Here is an 18,207-nt window from a genome sequence, read left to right on the forward strand (position 1 = left end):
GATTTATAAGTATAGAGTTAATGGTTTTCAACTTTTTATTGTGTGCATTCTTTTTCTTTTCTTTGATTCATTTAGTCATTCAACAAATATGTGTTTATCACATACTTAATGCAGGAAGTACCAAGAAGCCCTGTAGGGGATAAAAATATAAATGATATAATTTCTCTCTTCTTAAAAGAGTTTAAAGTCTAAGGAAGTTAAATATGTGCATACAAGTAAACAATAATACCACCAAGTTTGGAGTTGGATAAAATGAGTTGATACATTGAAAATACTCAGAACACAGAAGTGGAGAGTAGGAGAAGGGAGAATTGAATGAAGATGGTCAAAAGCTACAATCTTCCATTTATAAGATAAATAAGTACCTGGGATGTAATGTACAACATGACTATATTTGACACTGTATGATATATGGGAAAGTTGTTAAGAGAGTAGATCCTATGAGTTCTCAACAAAAGGAAAAAACATTTTTTTCTTTTGTTTTTGTATCTATATGACAAGATGGACATTCAAGCTCATTGTGGTAACCATTTCATAATATATATGCTGTCACTATGCTGTACACCTTAAACTTATACAGTGCTGTATGTCAATCATATCTCAATAAAACTGGAAAAAATTAAAATTGATATAAATTAATAAAAACTAAAAATTAAATAACACATTTTAATATGAAATCAAAGAATAAAATACTCAGAACATTGCTTTATATATAGAAAAACTCATTAATTATTGATTATTATTATTTTACTAGTATTATTAGAGCTGGATCTACATAGATGTGCAGGAGTTTGTCAAATGAAAAGATAGTAAATGTTCTTAACTCTGTTTTTACAGCTTCTACCTCTTTCTTAAATTTCAGATCTATATTCTCAACTTCTTATGACCATTTTCTCTGGCTGACAGCATACAGGCAACAGAAGGAAACATACAACATACAGGCAATAGGAGAAGACAAAGGAGGGATTAGGCCATTACTAGAGTACAGAAAGAGAAAACCAAGGATCTAACTTTGGAGATCCTCTAAATTTCAGGGATAATAAAAGAAAAAAAACACAAAGAAGAAAAGAGAGCTAGATCATTCGAGGACAGTAAAATATCACAGATGCCAAGATGAAGACAGAGCCTTTAGGGCAAAATGAAGACATTTAAACAGTCAGTCTCCTTCCTATGTACTATAGAAGGAGCTGTTGGGTTTTTTTTTTTTTTTTCTCCTTACTTTAAAGCACACCCAAACATAAGTGTGATATTTTCTGGAAGTCTCTGCAGTTCAAACATGTACAATAATAAAGTACCTATTTACCCCAATCTCTCCCAAACCTAGGATACTTAATCACTCGTAGAACTTGTGGGATTATATTAGATACACTTCACATCAGCATTAGCAGCCATTATACTGATTTAAATTTTGCAGGCAAAATCAACAGCTGGTGAGGGCATTGCTGCTTATATTGCAGAGCCATGCCATCTGTTTCCATAGCACAATTTGCAACATTTCTTAAATGACATATTTCATGATCATTTCATATGTGGGGTTCATGATAAATTCTTCTAGTAGTATCTCTGGTGGAATGAAGATTGGCATTTATTATAGTTTTGAAAAAAACCCTATCTCACGAGATGATATTACTATATGTCATTGAAATTAAAATAGCAATATCATACAAATATCTATAACATACAGGCATAATGCTTGATGCTGAAAGCTGCTAGGGTAAAATCACATCATCGGAGATAATTCGCATTCATGGTCTCCAACCTCAGTTACTACTAAGCTATGTTTCCTTGTGTTCATCACCAGTTTCCTTTCACTTTACCCTCAGAGGCTATATTAGAAAATTTTACTCCTCCTCAAAACCCAGATTGGATGCCTCCTCCCTCACCCTTACTTATGAACATTATATTTTACTTGATCAAGATGAGACAACAAACAACAGCTCTTTCCACCTCTGTCTCCTAGAGCCTAGAGTGTATTTCATAATCTGCATCCTTTCAGCATTCCTTCCTTTCTTAGTGAAAGAGGATGTCCTCTTTCTAGTTAAAGTTCTCTCTCCTGTGAATTCCAATTTCTCCTCAGAAACCTTGTTTATCAGTTACCCTACCTCCTCCCGGCCCCCACCCCATCTCCTCTTCCTCCTCTTCTTCCTCTTTCTGTTCCTCCTTCTCTTCCTCCTCTCCCTGTTCCTCCTCCTCTTCTTCCTCTTACTCTCTTTCATCCTCTCCTTCACCCTCTTCTTTTTCTTTTTTCCTTCTCTTTCCTGGATCATTCCCTAAAATTGATATACATGTTTATGTATATATGGAGAGTTAAGTCTCTCCAGTCTTGAATAAAGAAATGCTTCTCTGTGACCCCATACTCCCGCCTACTCTGCTTTTTTACCATGAAATTCCTTGAAGAATTTCCTGCTACATGCAGCCTCTACTTCCTAATAAGCAGTTTACTCCTCACCCTGATGTGATCTGGGTTTTTTGTTCCCTGTGCCCACTGGAATTGCTCTTATAAAGGTCACCAAGGGCTTTTGTATTTCCAAAGACAATGAATGATTCTCAGTTCTTATCTGACATGACTGTCTGCAGCATTTGACCCATTTAATTAGTCTCTCCCCATTCTGAAAACTCTTTCCTCTCTATATCTCTGAAAAACCATGGCTCTTGGTACTTTGTACATTTATAGATGTCAGGCCCTCTTGGCTTTCATGGGACTTGATTTTCTTCTCTCACCTTGGTTTGACTGGTGCCCTGGTTCCAGAATATATGGAAAAGACCCATTGGTTTTGTACTTGCAGCAGAGCTGCCAATGTATTCAACATTTTTCTGTCACAGCTGTTATGTTCTGAACTCTTGCCTTTAACAAAGGAATCTAGACAATGCAGGCCAGACCCCTACCAGGGAGAGACGCAGAAAAGAATGTAGGAATTGATCTGTATTCTGTAACTACTGATGTATAATTAAGTCTTCTCTATGAGTAATTAAGATGTGCTACTTGTTTGGCTTTCCATTCCAGGTCAGTAGTGATAAAATGATGAGAAAGTATGGGGCAATTAGGGGCCCCCATAACATGTAGTTTATTATGGCGTTTGGGAGTTCAAGCCAAGGAGTAGCGGGAGGTGAAGATGAATACACGTAGAAATCAGCCTAATCATGAAAAGCCTTGTATGTTATATGCCAAGGACGTGATTCTGTGCATAATAAACAAAGAAAAAAATGTACGGAAGTTATAAAAAGACATGTTATTTTTTATACCCAGACATTCTGAATCATTTGGTCTGAGTTGAAGGTCAGGAAAAAGTTCTCATGTAATTCGGAAGAAAACCTTCAGTTGAGAATCCTTATGTGAAGGAGTTTGGATTTTAGGAGAAAATTATATAACTAATATAATTGACATGATTAAAAATTCATGATTACCAACTTCAGTAGGGCTCTCAGCACCACTTAGCAATCTCTCCAGATCTCCCCAAATAGCTTCAACCCTCCTCACTCTCTACAAGTTGTAGCCATCAAATACAGACTTCCTCATTTTCCCCCAACCGAATTCACAAAACATGTCTGGATCTATCCTTTACTGTTCTTCCTCCTGTAACTATAGAATCAGTGTCCCTTCCCTCTCTAAGACTCATCTCTCCCCCTGAGTTGTGGATGCCATTCCCTCCCATTCTTTCAGGGACTCCTTTTCTTTAGGAACAATTCCTCATGCTTGATTCTTCTTGATTCTATTTCTTTTTTTCCCACTAGATCTTTATTATTAACACTCAGAAGTGCTTGCAACACTAGTCACCTTGAAGAAGTCGCGTGACTGTGTAATTCTCTCCAATTGCCATTCTTTTCTTACTTATCTTTCACAGCCAACTGACTTTAAGAGTTGCTTCTTTTTACTTCCCATTCTGTCTTCTCTCAGCACAATACTAAAACTTCTCTTGCTAAGGTCAAAATGACCAATCTATGACTAAACATAATAGATACTTACTTCTCAGACCGTTTAGACCTCTCAGCAAAACTCAACACAACTAGCCATTACTTCCTCTGAAAAATCTTTTCTCTGGGCATTTAGGATTCTACCTTTCCTATTTTTCCTCCTATTTCTTTAGTCCCTCCTCAAGATCCTTTTCTTGGCTCATCCTTCCCTACTTAACCTCTAATTGCTATAACTCCCCATGGCTCCACCTGGGAATTCTTTTTTCTCATTCCACATTTGCCAGCTTTTTTTACCTTTTCTACTCTCATGATTTTAAATACTATACCAATACTAACAGGTCCCAAATGTATGCCTTTTCTAGATCTCTCTTCTAAGACCAGACCTATATATCCAACTGCAATCTCACACACAACTGTATTTTTGCTCTTCTTTTCAATGTGCTTCTCTACCCACATTGCTTCATGGTCCAAAAGCCAGGATGTCACCTGTAAAAACACTTTGCCAGTTTATGTCTCCTCAATACATAAATATATCTTAAATATATCTACCTCCCTATGATACCATAATTGCCTTAGTTTAAGCCACCATAAAGACTCTAAAACATAGAGCTCCCACACTTCCAATTTTGACTATCCAAATCCATTATTTTAACGCTGCAACAGAAAGAATAAAATACCTAGGAATAAACCTACATAGGGAGGCAAAAGACCTGTACTCAGAAAACTATAAGATACTGATGAAGGAAATCAAAGACAACACAAACAGATGGAGAGATATACCATGTTCTTGAGAGGTATTGCATATGGAGCTTGGTGAACAATTCAACTGGAAAGGAGGGTACCTAAATGCCTCCCAAGTTTATGGTTGGGGAACAGAAATGGTGATGCTCTTAATAACATCAGAAAAATACAAGGAGAGAATTTTGAAAGAAGGTGATGAGATTAGTTTGGGACATGTTGAGTTGAAGTCCTTGTGGAACATCCCACAGGGCTATGTCTAGTTGGCATTTAGATACACATCATGATAGATTGGAAGTTGTTAGAATATAAGTGACAGGAAAGCAATAAGAGAGAAAGGAATCTTTTAGGAGATAAAGGGTTGAGGGACAAAAAACATGGTAGAAAGTAAATTTAAGGATTCAAGCTGAACCAAAGGGAAATTAATAAGTCTGCATATTGAACTTGAGGCCATCAGCTGCCTTCTCCACTCATGTCCAGAATATCCACAGCTACATTACATACATGTGTTTGTGTGTATATATATTATATATATGTGTGTGTGTGTGTGTGTGTGTGTGTGTGTGTATCCATTGAGAAACTATATAGTTTCCAAGAAATACCTGTAGATACTGAGATTTGAGGATTACACAATAAAATAAACTAGTTCTCACATGTTCAACATAGAGGAAGTCCAGTGGTCAACAAGCCCCATCTAAATACAGAGAGTGCCCATTATTTCCAACATTTAAGGATCCATAAAGGTTTGAAGAGAATCTACAACATGAAAGACAGAGTCTGCAACGTAAAAGAGAAGAAAATATTTTTTTAAATACTATCACTAACATACTCAAAGTGGTAAATGGACATACTGCATCCTTGAAACAAAACATGATATTATAAAGAGGAAAATTCAGCAAACAAGATAAAAATTCTAGGAATTAAAAAGATAGCTGAAATTAAAATTGTTTTAGGACATTTGGATATAATGTCAATAAACAAATGAAAATATAAAAATAGAAGGAAAAGATGATTGCAGGATTAACCTAGGAAACCTAACAATTTATTGGTAGGAGTTTTACAAAGAGACAACAGAGAAAAATGGAAAGAAGGAAATTATCAAAGAAAAAACATTAGAAAACGTTCCAGATATGAAAAGTATAATATCTAAGCTCAAAGCATCCACCAACCAGTCAGAACAATGAATTTTTAAAAGACTTCCACTGATACAGTTCATTGTGAAAATTTAGAACACCAAAGGCAAAGATCAGGTTGTAAAACTTCCAGAAAGATTAAACTATGTCACAAACTAAGGAACAAAATCAGAATGACACCGGAGTTAATAGCCACATTTGAATTTTTAAAGAATTGAGCTATGCCTTCAAAATTCCAAGGAAAAAAAATTTCAAACTGGAATTTTATATCCAGCCAAACTAGGTGAAGCATAAAAATAGGATAAAGAACAACTAAATCAACTAAAGTTTGGAACTATGTACCCATAATTCAAATATTATCCAATAAGCTCTACCATCTCCAGCAAATGATGAGGCTGTAAAGAGACTGCTATCTATTAAGGTTACTCTGCAGTTGTTAGAAAAACTACATCAAGACATTTTTTTTCTTATTACTCAACATTTCATTCTTACTTGACAATAGGACTTGGCCTTGCTTATTTTTTATAGTGGAATAATGCCTCAAACAACAAGTGTGTCTCAAATGTCTACAATGAGTCTGAGCTAAAGTCTGGCAGGACAGTATTTTATTTGAGTGACTGTTATACCCATATCTACACTTGTTTTATTATTATTATCATCATCAACATCATTATAGTTTTAAATCACAGAATATTCTCCACCAGGATTTAGGAAGTTGATATAAAAAACAGATTTCTGCTCTGTGATTGAAGATACAAAGTGTGAGTCCAACAAGGCTTGGAATGCTGATCAACTACTTTGGAAGCCATTTTAGGCAACTTGGAAGCCATCTTAACATTAGCATTCTCTCTGCACCTGACATTGCTTTAATAGGTACACCCACTTCATAAAGTCAAAACAGCAATGGTTTTCCAACCCCTAAATGTAAAGTCCCCTAGTACTTTAACTTTGATGAATATAGGACAGGGAGAGTCTCCCAAATGGAATGGCCTTGCTGATTACAAAGTGGTGACTGGGGAGATTTGAATATGAAGATATAAAGTGCTGTGATTCTTTTCTTTTTCAAAAAATTTTTAAATTTTTAAAATATTTTACTTTCTTTTCTACCTCTTTCTCTTTTTCAACAAAATAAGACTTATTTTTTCCCAAAAGTCTTCTTACCAACTCTGTAGGGAAAAATTTGTGCTTCAATGGAAAACTACACACTTCTATAACATACCCTTTATCCTTATCAGAGTCTGATTCAATGGGAGCTATTTTACAACTTTATGGGTTCTAAGTAACTGATAGCAACACAAAATGATTTTTGTCTGTACACATGCAAATGAATTCTGTCCAGTGGAGGGGCAGCCCTCCCCACTCTTCAGAAAAATCAATTTCACCTCCATTTATACATTTATTTCAATATCTTTAATCTACAAATTTATCTATTCATTGGATTCATTTTTGGATCAGTTATAACATCTGCCTGTTTCTCTCACTATGAGTTAAACAAAATCTTTAATGTGTTCATATTTATATGTAGTACCTGATTTTCATTTTTTTAAAAATCTTCTCAGGGAGGTGGATTTCTGGAATGGTGAAATGAAGACCTTAGTGAACTTGCTGTCCCTCTAAAACAATGAAAATACAGGCAAAACACCTAAAATCAACCATTTTCTAACCCTGAAAATTAACCAAAGAGTAAACTAAAAATCATCTATGAAAAAAAAAATTACTGAACCTCAGTGAGACAATGGGTTATTTGACATTCTAACTTAGGACTATTCCCATCCCTTTTCACTCCCCAGCTCAGTGCACCCTAGCCAGAAGCTGACAACATTGCTGACAATGGAGAAATCTGACCACTTGTGGAATTCCAGTAAAACCATCATCCAAGAAAATGGTCAATAATCTGTCCAAAATTGCAGAGACCTAGAAAATCTCTATTTCCAGAGTATGTTAGCTCTTTGATTTGACTCAGAGCTCAGGTTAGCTGAGGAAAGGCACTTCTAACATAGAAGTTCTAACAAACTTCTAGAAGCAACTGCTTATGGTTGTGATTTCAGTTATGGAAAACATGGACCTCACCTGGAATTTAAAAGGAATTACTAGAGAAGCAGATGGCAGTAGAGGAGTTTGACATATTTCTGAGCATCTAAAAGGCCATTTGCATGCACAAATCTGGGTGCATGACCAGGAAATACATAGGAAAGAAGAAAGTACCAGTCACTCACCTCCAGCTGACCTTGAGGAAGAAGTAAAACTATTTCTATTTACAAGTGGCATCATCTTGCGTATAGAAAATCTGAAGAAATTCATTATAAACTATTAGTACTAATAATCAAGTTCAACTTTGTGCCTGGATATAAGCTCAAAGTATAAAAGTTAATTGTATCTCTATACGCAAGCCACAAATAATCCAAAAATGAAATTAAGAAAACAACCCCACTTATAATAATAGCAAAACATATAAAATAAATAGGAATAAAATTTTAAAGTGCAATGCTTGTACACTGAAAAGTATAAAACATTTAAAAATTAAAGATCTAAATAAATGGAACAACATCTTACATTCATGGATGAGAAAACTTAACATTATTAAGATGTAATGCTCGGCAAATTGATCTACCAACTCAATGCAATCCTTTTCAAAGCTTAGCTGATTTTCTTGCAATAATTGACAAAATGATTCAAAAATTCAAGGGACTCAGAATAGCCAAAACAATCTTGAAAAAGAAAAACAAAGTTAGAGGACTTGCACTTCTCATTTTCAAAACTTATTTACAGTAATCAAGACAATGTGGTGATGGCATAAGATTAGACATATAGCTCAAAGGAATTGAATTGACGGTCCAGAAAAAAATCTTTACATTCATGCCCAATTCACTTGCAGCAAGGGTGCCAAGACAATTCAGTGGGCAAAGGACAGTCTTTTCAACAAATGGTGCTGGGAAAACTGGATGCCCACAGTCAAAAGAATGAAGTTGGACTCTTACCTTACACCAAATAAAAACATTAACTAAATATGAATTACAGATCTAAATAGAAGAGTTAAAACTATCAAACTAGAAGAAAACTTAGGAGTGAGTCTCTGTGATCTTAGGTTAGGCAATGGTTTCTTCCATATGACGTGAAAAGCACAAGCAACAAAAGAAAATAGATAAACTGGACTCATCAAACTTAAAAAGGATGCTATCCAGAGTGTGAAGAGACAACAGAATGAAAGAAAGTACTTGGAAGTGCATATGACAAAGGTTTTATGTACAGAGTATATAAAGAATTCTTAATAACTCAATAATGGAAAGACAATCTGCTATATACTGAATATCTGTGCCTCTCCTCCAAATTCATATGTTAAATCTTAATGCCAATGTTATGGTATTTGAAGGTGGGGCCTTTGGGAGGTGATTAAGTCATGAGGGCAGAGTCCTCATGAATGGAATTACTGCCTTCATAAAAGAGACCCCAGAGGGTTCCCTCACCCCTTCCGCCATGCAATGCACAGAAGACAGCCTTCTAAGAACCAGGAACAGGTCCTCACCAGACACCAAATCTGCCAGTACCTTGATCTTGGACTTCCCAGCCTCCAGAACTGTGAGAAATAAATTTTTATCATTTATACTATATTCACTCTATGGTATTTTTGTTACAGCAGTCTGAATTGGCTGAGATATAACCCAATTTAAAAATGGGCAAAGAATTTGAACAGACATTTCTCCAAACAAGATATAAATGGCACATAATCACATGGACAGATGCTCTACATCATTAATCACTAGGAAAATACAAATTAAAACCATTTCACACCCATTAGAATGGCTAAAAAGACAGATGATAAGTGACGTTGAGGATGGGGAGAAATTGGAACCCTTACACTTTTGCTCGTGAAGATGTAAAACAGTGCAGGCACTTTAGAAAACAGAGTTTGGAACTTCCTCAAAATGGTAGCTATGGAGTTATCCTAAGATAACTGTCTATATCAATGCTAGATAGATACCCAATAGAAATTAAAACATATGTCCACACAAAAACCTACTCATGAATGTTCATAGCAGCATTATTTATAATGGCTAAAAAGTGGGAAAAAAGCTAAATGTCCATCAACGGATGAATGGATAATCAAAATGTGGCATATTCATGCAATAGAATTTTTCTTAGCAATAAAAAAAATGAAGTACAGATATATGCTATAAAATGAATGAGTGTTGAACATATCATGCTAAATGAAATAAACCAGTCACAAAAGACCACACATTGTATAATTCCATTTATTTGAAACATCCTGAATAGGCAAATCCATGGAGACAGAAAATTGAATAGTCGTAGTTCCTCAGTTGGGGAATGAGAAAAGATTGCTAATGAACATGAGTTGGGGTTTCTTTTGGGGGGGCTGTAAATGTTCTAAAATTAGACTTTGGTGATGGTTATATAACTCTGAATATTCTAAAAACCACTGAACTATAAGACAAACATGAAAACCCAGTTAGTAGTAAATAACAACAGAAACAAAAACAAATGCTTGCGAAAACAGCCCAGTACCACAATATTTCAAACAGCTGAGAAGAAGGCAGAAACTATATCTCAGGGCATGAAGGGTGAAATCATCTAATACAGGTCCAAGCACCCAGAGAGTGTCCAATAAGTCTAAACTGATGATTCCAAGTTCCTTGATCTGGCAAGGTCCTCCTGAGATCATAACATCCATCTCTCTGCCCCATAAAACCAAGCCCAGATAAGAGGGTCATTTTCAGTGCTGCATTTAAAGCCATACAAAAACAGTTTCACAGCCTCTTTTGGTATGGTGACAGGATCCAAGTGGGATGCTAAGTGGCAGGGGCAAGAGGTTCTTCTCTGCGCCTTTGTAATCATGACATCAAGTGCTCCAATAAGCAGCTCTTGGTAAGAGATGGAGGTAGGACGATAGAGGTTCAGCTAAATGCTTCAGAGGAGAGCATTTAAGCTAGTGAGTGAGGTTTAGAAGATGCAAGAAAGAGAGGATAAAGCCAACAGCAGGCAGACAGAGTACTGAACAAGAGACAAAGTGACAGAAGAAAGGATAAGTCAGAGAAATTTTGATAAGGCTGAAGAGAGGAAAAATAGAACAAAGATTAAAGGGAAAACGAGAAGAAAGAGTTTTTTTTTTTAACACTCCTACCTTTCTTTTCTCCCACATATTGATAAATATGGAGCAAAACAAGACATTTGGCCCTTCCATATGTTCTTTGCTCCATCAGAAGAAGCACTTTAGGGCTTCCCTGGTGGCGCAGTGGTTGAGAGTCCGCCTGCCGATGCAGGGGACATGGGTTCGTGCCCCGGTCTGGGAAGATCCCACATGCCGCGGAGCAGCTGGGCCCGTGAGCCTGCGCGTCCGGAGCCTGTGCTCCGCAATGGGAGAGGCCACAACAGTGAGAGGCCCGCGTACCGCAAAAAAAAAAAAAAAAAAAAAAAAAAAGAGGCACTTTAAAATGCAATACTCAAAGTGATGGAAAAATATACAGTAGAGTTGGGTTAGCAATAGAGTAGTCCAATCCTGTACCATACAGTAATCCTGGAATAACACGTGAATTCCTTAGTATTTTCTCACAAATTTGCTAAGAAATAAATACAAACTATTTTCTTCTATCCAATTCATAATGAATATTAATGGTAAAAATAAGCATACAAAATAAAACAAAAATTGCATATGGTAAAGTTGGTTATTGACTAAAAATTGACAAAAGCAGAACTTTTTTATAAAATTTCTCTCTGCAGAATTTGATTTAGAATAAATGGACTTGGTAGATAGAGTGTCCATAAAACAAAATTTCCAATTGTAGATGCTATAATTGATATGAATAAAAAACTTGATGAGCAAGAATTCATTTCCATTGAAAACTCTTACATGGAAAATAATGATTCTGATGAGAATAATTTCAACAAAATAAAAGTGAACATTAAAAAGTTAGATATGATTTGAGTGCTAGGTAGGAAGTTGATTAAGGAATTAAATTGACCTAGTGGGAAAAAAAGAGTCTTCTCAGTGCAGATTTCTTTTGTTCGAGTGTATTCTTCTCCATGTGCTCTGGATACATTTCTGAGTGTGTGTGTGCTGACACATAATGAGCCCCTCAGCATCTATTTCTGAGGAAACTTGATTTAGCTACTCTTCTTATAAACAGTTTAAATTCAAGAGAATAAGCAGCCCATCTTCCCTGGGCTTGGCATGAAGAGCAGCAGATGATCTGATAGGTTTTATTGCTTCTAATTTTGGTGACTAATATAGAGGTTCTGTTTTGAAAGCACCCAGATCTGGCTCCATTCTGGTTTAGCTAAAAACAAATTTGGAACAAAATGTACTCTTTCCCAAGAGCCAGGCCCTCAGAACCCTACTAAGGATAATTTTGAAAGGCCTAAGCAAACCAAGAATAGTTCAGAGTGACCATGAAGCTTGCCAAAGGCTTAAAGAAAATCGAAGTGGCCTAACTAAATTCAGACAGTGGGGCTAACAGAAGTCCTTAAATGTCAAAACGAGGGGTTCTTCCTATTCCCTGTCTTAAGATTTCCCTATGAAGGAACTACTGCTGTAGAAATAGTCCTGTCTTTTGTTCATGCCCCCTCTTACTTTTCTTTATGTGATTGGTAATTGAAAGAAGGAACGGGGAATCCTCCACTTAGCTCCCTCCTCTAACTCTTTAGAAGCCAGTTTTCCCCCCAGGAAGATGCTATCTGTACTTCTTGTTGCTATAAAATTTACAGGGGCACATACCACTCCTGTCACTTTTACCATGTCAGGAAGACAGTGATTTTTCTACCCCCGCCCTGTGAACAGATTGATAAACCTACCCCATTCTCGTATATAGAATTAATAAGTTCATTTGTCACATATGTAAGTCATTCTCCAATCCAGACTTTTGTCTCAAATAAAGCTGATATTTTGATGATTATCCTGACTCCCATTTGTTAGATGGTTTCAAACTCAGGCGGGGAAGAGAGGAATATTATTTGTTGACTGCCTTAATTCCAACACACACCCCACTTTTTCCTCTTTTCCCTCTTTAGCTATTTCCTTCCGTGGAAACCTGTGGAATTTGTTTATGGTGTGTGTGTATGTGTGTGTATTTTGTTTGTTTTTCTCTTTATTTTTAGGCAAAGAAAATAAACGCAGGAATTTGGGGTGCAGTTAGCATTTTGGAGGTCTTGTAGAAATTTGAAGCCACAGGCTTCTTTAAATTTTGAGAACACGAAATTCTATGGGAAAAAAAAGGAGATGGAAAATGACAAGAACCTGAAGTAGGTGGGGCAGGAGACGTGTTTACCAGGAACAGACTTATTTCATGCAGGAAAGACATTTTAAATAAATAGGACATATTTCAACATGTAATCTGTGGGTGATGTAAAATAACAGCATTCTCTTGAATAAATTTCCTCTTAAAATCTCACAGCACACCCATATATTTGTGTGTGTGTGTGTGAAATTGATCTCAGATTTGAAAAATTGGTTTGAATCTCATAAGACAGAACTTTTAAATAAAATGGGCATTATAATTCATAGTATTACTACCTGGCAAACAAGTTGGTAGGTTTTCCTGTATCCCCAGACTATACTGGTTGTATTCAATAATGTAATGGAAAATACACTGCAAGGGAAGTATATGTACTCCAGGGACTAAATTTCTACTTATACTTGTCTTCACCATTAACATCAATAAACATCTAAAATTGTTACAGCAATTAAATACAGAAAACAATACAAAATCTTTGAGAAACAAAGGGAAAAGCTCTGAAATATGAAGATGAAGAGTGCTTCTCTGGGTACACCGAGTGGCCCAAGAGGAAACTGTAAAGTGGGTGAAGTTTGTCTCTCAGCTGTCACTTCCTCTGGGTTCCTCTCTTTAGGTATTTTATAATCTCATGCCACCCTTTCAGGACTTTGAATTTGGCCTATCATGGCTGATACAAGAGGAAGAAAGCTTTTCCCCAAACACTCCAGTCCATTCCACTTACTTCTACACGTCCCTCAAGAATTAGCTGAAAGGTGTCCTTCTCTGAGTTAGAGAACCTGCTCTCTGTTTCCACAATGTCCTGTGCATACCCAAATGGGGGAAAATAGAAGGGATATCTTAGCCCGAAGGATAAACTGTGGGTTTAACTTCTGCAGGTGAAGGAAGAGTGTGAGCAGATAGTGGCTTCTGACAACCCCACAGTCACCACAGACGCACTTGTCTGCTGTGCTTTTACCAGGACTGGTCTCACTCTGTTATTCCACTCCAAGCTAAGAGAAGTTGAGAGATAAAAGCCCTCTACATGGGTATTCCTATCCATAAGAAGAGCATCCCTATTCACAGAAAATCCTCCAGCTGTTTTAACCTATATCTAATGCAAAGGTTTCACTGAGATTACTAACAGGTGCAGAACCAATTAACTGATTTGAATTTTATCATCGTCACCGGCATTGTCAACAGACACTTAATGAGTATCCCTCGAGCACTGCACACTGCACTTTATGCTAAGAGCTCATCTTCCTTCCACTGGAGAACATTTTAAGTAGTCATAAGTTATTCAAATATATAAAGAGATCTGTTTATACACATAAACTGAATAGGGAAAGAGATTTTGCTATAGATTGAATGTTTGTGTCCCCCCCAAATTCATATGTTAAAAATCTAATGCCCAAGGTGATGATATTAGGAAGAGGGATCTTTGGGAAATAATTAGAGTATGAGGGCTCTGCCTTCATGAATGGGATTAGTGCCCTTATAAAAGAGGCCCCAGGGCGATCACTTGCCTATCCTGCCATGTAAGAACACAGCCAGAAAGTGTTGTCTATAAACCAAAAATTGGATCTTCATCAGATGTCAAATCTGCTGGCATCATGATCTTGGACTTCCCAGCCTCTAGAATTGTGAGATATAAATGCTGTTTATAAGCCACCCAGTTTACGGTATTTTTGTTATAGCAGCTTGAGAGAACTAAGACAGATGATGTTGGTGGTGATGGTGATGTTTATGATAGATATAGATAGATGTAAACAACATGCAAATGTACGAAAAGATCTGTAGTCTAGACAGAGATATATTTATGATACACCTATGTTCATACATCTTTATCTAGACCTATATGCATAGAGATAGAAGTGTCTAAAAACTCTTATTGGCAGCTCTTCATATTAATTAGAAGCACACAATAATTTTTATCTTACAGATTAAAACTGATTGACTGGCATTAAGAATTCTTCTCAAACAAACTTGAAATTCCTAATTCAAATGTGAGCTCCATGGTTAGAAAGAGGACAAAGGTCTTGGATAAAATCCAGACAAGAGTGATAACCTTGACTGGGGAAGTGAGTGAAGAAATTTTAAGGCTAAATACAAATAGCTGAGGAAAGAAGTAAGCCTAGATCTAATTTAATTCATCAGCCCCAAAGTAGTATGGAATTAGTTAACCTAATACAAATGAATTCTCCAAAAGGGCTTTATTTTCAGCCTGAGTAATGGGAAGTGTATAAGCCCAGAACATGTAGAGATAGGAACCACTGGTTAATAAAAGAGTTTTCCCAAGCAGTATGTTAACATTGAACACATTTTTTTTAATATTAATTAATTAAAATTAATTTGGCTGCGTCGGGTCTTAGTTGTGACACGCAGGATCTTCGTTACAGCATGCGGGATCTTTGGTTGTGGCACACGGGCTTCTCTCTAGTTGTGGCACACAGGCTCTAGAGTGCTTGGGTTCAGTAGTTGCAGAGCATGGCCTTGGTTGCCCCGCGGCATGTGGGATCTTAGTTCCCTGACCAGGGATGAAACCCACGTCCCCTGCATTGGAAGGCGGATTCTTTTTTCTTTAATTTATTAATTTATTTATTTTTGGCTGCATTGGGTCTTCGTTGCTGTGTGCAGGGTTTCTCTAGTTGCAGCGAGTGGGCACTGCTCTTCGTTGCAGTGCACGGGATTCTCATTGCAGTGGCTTCTGTTGTTGCAGAGCTGGGGCTTTAGGCGTGCGGGCTTCAGTATTTGTGGCCCACGGGCTCAGTAGTTGTGGCTCACAGGCTCTAGAGCACAGACTCAGTAGTTGTGGTGCATGGGCTTAGTAGCTCCACGCATGTGGTATCTTCCTGGACCAGGGCTCGAACCCGTGTCCCCTGCACTCTTAGGCGGATTCTTAACCACTGCACCACCAGGTAAGCCCTGGAAGGTGGATTCTTAAGCACTGGACCACCAGGGAAGTCCTAGAAGGTGGATTCTTAACCACTGGACCACCAGGGAAGTGCCTGAACACATTTTAAACAAAACAGATTGACACAGATCACATTCCTAGGATACAACCTAGTGATACCTGGGTAGTGTACCAGATAACTAAAAAAGCTTCATACCTAATGTGTGATACATTTGTCTATTCACTTAAGTAACATGTTGTTTTGTTTAAGGTAGGGTCTATTTAAGGACTGTTCAAAGGATGAGAGTGATGCCTAAAGAGGTGGTTAGGTCATAGAACACATCATAAGATACAAATGTTTGAGCTGATTCTGGAAAAGAAAGAGGCTAAGAGAAGAACCTGGAGGGGTGCCCAGAATTGTTGGAGAGAAAAATATTTCAGACAATGGGAATGGAATTAACAAATGCCCTGAGGCATGAGAGAGCTTGATTTGTTGGAGGAACATAGAAGAGTTAAGAGTGGCTAGATTATAGAGCACATGAGGGAGTGTAACATCAGAGCCTGAAAAACTATACATCCCACCTTAAAGTCCCTGAGTATCCACAGGCCTAAGAATCCCATCTTTAGTGGTAGAAATCATGTGACACTCCTTTCCCCCACAATTGTACACTACTTAATATCTGGTATTTTCACCTCTGTTAGCAATGGAACATTCATCAAAACCTGAATACCAGCTGATAAACAAAAAACTGCCTTGGTTGTAAAATTACATAAACAATTTAAGTTAGAAAACATATATATATATCTCCCTAACGAAAGCAGTCTTCCATTTTCACCAAATTCTCTTTTCTGTCTACTAAGAGATCAACTTTATTTTAAGCCCCAGTAGTATTCTATCTTTCCCACAAAAGAGGGAGGGGGAAAACATAAATTTCCAGACATGGTTTTGCACACAAATGGCAGACATAGATTTCTTTTTGTTTTGAGGTTTTTTTTGGCAGACATAGATTTCTAAAGGACGGTTTCCAACCTGTTAATAGTTTTCAATACACAACAGCTGCAATCCATGAAAGAGATAAATATTCATGGCACAAAGCATTTATATGTATCAAATGTATATTCATGAACAAATGGCTTCCCCTGCCTTTAATAGTGTTTGCCATGCAGTCAGTGAAGAATGGGCCAAGCTTCCCCTGGCTGCTACTGCTGAGTCTGCCGCTACATCTCCTGAATGTCAGTTCTGCAGTGGTTACAGACAGGACAATAGCCGTGAAAAAAAACAAAAACATGTGCCCAGAATCACTCCCCACTCATTCCAGACTGGATAGCAACCTCTCCCTGCATCAAATATTAACAGCAAATTCTATATGTCTGCCAACTTATTTTTCAGGAAAAAGCATTATATATTCAAAGCCTTATGTGGCCATATGTGCAGGGTAATATCCATGGTTGACCATCCTCTTTCAAATATGCTTTGTCACAGTACTGCCCTCCCAACGGGCTTCACTCAGAATACTGGGAAGGGAATTTGCATACACTGAATAGCATTCTCAGGTGACCATCAGTGTCCAGTTGTCGTGCCCTCAATCAGAGCATTCTGTGCAGCATGGAAGCAAAAGAATGACAGTGCAAACTGTTCGACGGAAGTCTTTGTTATTCAGTAAGGTTTGGTGGATGGCACGTGCTTTTGAAAATTGGCATACTGTTTGATAAAAAGTGTGTTTGCTCCCTTAATTTCTCCAGGAGGGAGACAAGAATAGAATCATGTGCCTTTGGTTGAACAAGAATAAGGAGCCATTATAAGGCTTTAGGGCACTGAACAAAGCCTGCTAAAAATAAAAAATAGTCATAATCATAAAATGAAAGTATTTAAATTGTATCATGCAGGCAAAGGAGCTTGTCAGCTTTGCAGACAGGTTCTCCTCGCCCCTTCTCTCCATTATTTTTGGTCAGCTCCCAGCCCTCCTTTATAGGGTCACAAGAAATAATTCCAACCCTATCGAGCATGCCAAATTTCCCCTTTCTCTCTATTAGTATTTGCTGTCGATCCACTCTAAGAGATGAGCTTTTAAGACCATAATGATAAACTGAAAATGGGACTTGATACCATTCCCTCCCGCACATTTTTATAAGGATACTAGCTGTATATGAATTTTAGTTTGCAAAGTTAAATTACACCCGATTCCTCTTAGTAGTTTATACAATACATTGCATCAGAATCCAAGTGGTAACCTACTATGAAAAGTGAAAAAATTTTAGCTCTTTGTTTTATGAGACTGAGATTGCATATAATAAACGGTGAGGAGGAAGC

The sequence above is a fragment of the Monodon monoceros genome, unplaced genomic scaffold (assembly GCF_005190385.1).
Source record: "Monodon monoceros isolate NGI ecotype Baffin Bay Population unplaced genomic scaffold, NGI_Narwhal_1 Super_Scaffold_6, whole genome shotgun sequence".
Lineage (NCBI taxonomy): Eukaryota > Metazoa > Chordata > Mammalia > Artiodactyla > Monodontidae > Monodon > Monodon monoceros.